Source organism: Notechis scutatus, chromosome 1 (genome assembly GCF_049901735.1).
Source record: "Notechis scutatus isolate UNSWTSFEM ecotype Mainland chromosome 1, rNotScu1.2, whole genome shotgun sequence".
In the NCBI taxonomy this organism is placed as follows: domain Eukaryota; kingdom Metazoa; phylum Chordata; class Lepidosauria; order Squamata; family Elapidae; genus Notechis; species Notechis scutatus.
The window spans coordinates 149,780,761-149,784,006 of NC_142009.1; positions in this window are offsets into that span (position 1 = coordinate 149,780,761).

Sequence of the window (3,246 nt, forward strand, 5' to 3'; positions counted from 1 at the left end):
ATCGGGGTCAACGCAGGCAGCACCATATCCGGGTATGCAACAAAAGTACTTCCTAGCGGCAAGCCCCCCCCACCATTCCCCCCATTTCACATGTTTTAATATAGACCTTAATTTGGGGGAGGGGCTTAATTTCATTTCATGCCTATAAAACATGCTGGGACTTCCTATTGGGGGAGGCCGTATTGTTGGAGAAACAGGGTAGATTTCTAAAATCCAACATTACTTAGCATTGATCATAGTGTCTAGGGCTGTGCAAAGCTGTATTTCAGCGATATCTGTACAGCAACAGGTTCTCCATTATCCCAGAACTTATTCCATTGTTCTTTGTTTAAAATCCATTGTTCTTTTTGTGCTGAGTGGGCAGTGGAAATTCCATTGAGAATGTAGCAACTTGGCAAAAACTGTTAATCAGATTACAGCATGGACTCCAGAGTAAAGGAAAGGTAGCATATGAGACCAAAATATTCATACAAGACCACTTGCTGATGGTTCTCTTTAGATTAGTAGGCTTCTTACAAATGCTGGCATCCTGCCTTGGCCATTAAAGTCAACCCTGAGCTTTTGTGGTGGCAGAAGGAAGCAGATTTTATAATATGATCTTGTTGTGAAGCCAAAGTAGAACAGGGGATGGTATCTAAATCTTTCTGTTAATCATCTTAGTGCCAGACACTAAGCAAGAGGTATGCCCACATGCTCTTACTTCTTTCTCTTTCAGGATGAATGGGTGAGAGAGGCTATGTCTGTACAGACCACTGGCAAAGTTACCTTATAGTGAATCAGATTTTTGGTTCTTTGAGTCCAAACTTATCTATCTGGATTTCATAGGACTTCAGAAAGGCATCTTTCCTAGCCAAGCAGTTGATACTGGGGATAGATACTTGGAATGAGCAATAGTTTGGACCCTATTAAGCCTCAGCTTGGTAAATGGTGGAGGCATCTCACAGTTCTTTTATTCTGGGGGAGGCTAGTTAATAAATCTTACTAAAGCTTTCACCACAAGGCATCACACTCAAAGGCTCTGTGCTGCAGAAATATGGAGGATGAGATAAACAAGATTTAGAGATGCTACAAAACAAGTTTATGAAGCATATTCTCAAACTCCTTCCCTAACCTTTTTTTCTATGGCTCATCTCAGAAGTCACTTTGATTTATCCCCTATTGAAGGCAGGATGAATCTGCTTTATCTTTAATACTAGCAAAGGCTGAAGGAGACAGATGAAGCCTGTCTCGATAGGATGTTTTGGCTGGGCAAGCTTCAGAAGTAACAGTGAGCTCAGCATTTTGTGAGAAAGTATATGGATATGGGTACATCTATGGAGCATCTTCTAATAGGGCTACTTAACCAGCTATTTGAGAATGATAGTAAAAGAAAGAGAGTTATTCTACTGTAAACATTTCCTGTTTCTTTCCCGGAAAAGTTTTTTTTTAATTACCTGATGGTTCTACAATATTTTGAATACCAAACATGGTGTATGTAGTATCTCGTGTTACCTGATGTCTGCAGTACATAGAACTCTGGAACAGACCTTTAATTTTGTGATCTTAAATTTTACCCAGAAATGTTGATTAATAATCGTCCCTGTTCTGTAACAACATTTGCTTTAGTTGTTGGTGTTTTAAAATTACTGTATTCTGACCATTAGCATTTTAATTTGATCATAGTTTCAGATCATGTTATTTTGGAATAGAGCAGAGCTTTACACGATTCAGCAGATGACAAACTGGCTGGGGCCATCTTCACACAGAAGCTGAGCAGGGTAGTGATTGGTTGGATCTACACGTCTTCAGATTAATATACTGTGACGAGCTTCTGTCCACTTGGGGTGAATATCTATTTTAATTCACCAAAGTAATTTAATTGTAGATTGTCAGTTCCTAGGACAAACTATTGCTTGTAAGTTTTCACTTTTAATTATGCAGATCATTTTACCGGAAAGTTGGGAGGGAAGAAGGACATCCTGGTATGCACGGATCCCAAGGAGCAAAGAGGAATATAATCAATTAAAATAAGTACTGATAGCAAAGTGTTAGAGAAGGAACAGGGGTTGCTATGCAAGAGATCACAGATAGCATTCATACTTAGGGAAAAGAGTAAGCTTGCCAGGTAAGCCCAAAGAATAGTGTATTGTAAAAATTAATGACATTCTGTTTTTTATGCTTTATAATTGTTTGACTGCTCCCAAAATTCACTTGTGACAATTAGTCCTATTATGACAGCAAGGCCTACTCTATAGACTATAATTTCAATGGCACTAGAAATAGAAATGATTGTAAGCTGCTTAGATTTGTCTCTTGGCAAAATGGACAGTGTACAAATTTAATAAACAAATACATAATAAACACAAAATAGCCATGGCTTCTGTCCTTATACCTCCTCATCTTAGGCTGATATGCTGGCTCTTTTCTGGGAGGTCAAAATGGATTCCACAGAGAATTCCTCTCATTTGTGAGGTAGGTTGGAATGAGGAAAAATGATTGACTGGTCAGAGACACCAAGTGAATTTCCATGGACGTAAGAGTCTTGAACATGAATCTCCTCTAGGTAAATCAAATAACTTTAACCACTAGGTGATGATAACAGAACTGGAAAGGACCATGGAAAGTTGGAAGGTCACAATCACTCATGTGTAACCAGCATCATCTTTGAGAAACCTTTATTTCCATGAGCTGGGAAGTGATGAGGTGGACAGAAAGGCCAGGGAGTAAAAAATAACATAAAGATTTAAACCTGTCTGTTTTCTACTGGTTCTTTCATGATGGCTGGCTGGCTGGCTGAGAAGGCTATTTCTCTAGTCTGGATTTAAATGGAATCAAAAGTCTATAAATAATGCCACTATTACTAGGATCTATCTGATTTTTTTAATCTCTTAATTTCTCTTTCCTTCATCCTGATATTCTGGAGAACTGGCAACTCAACAATGGTTACATGAAGAAAGTTGTTCGAGGATGTTGATAGAGCAACCAATGATGCTGTTCAGTCATTCTTCTGTCATATCTGTCACTACAGTAGCAAACCATCAAATATTATATCCCTCAGATCTTCATTATACAAGGACACCCACAGTGGAACATACTGGCAGTTAAGAAAAATCAGAATGAAAGGACATCTCATGGGACATCTGTCAAAACAACTCTATTATTTTCCTTCTGTGCCTGTAATGAACTCATCAATGTCTTGATATAGATACGCAGTATATCAATATATTCATATATACATAAATGAATCTCTTTAGCATGTAAGGTTCT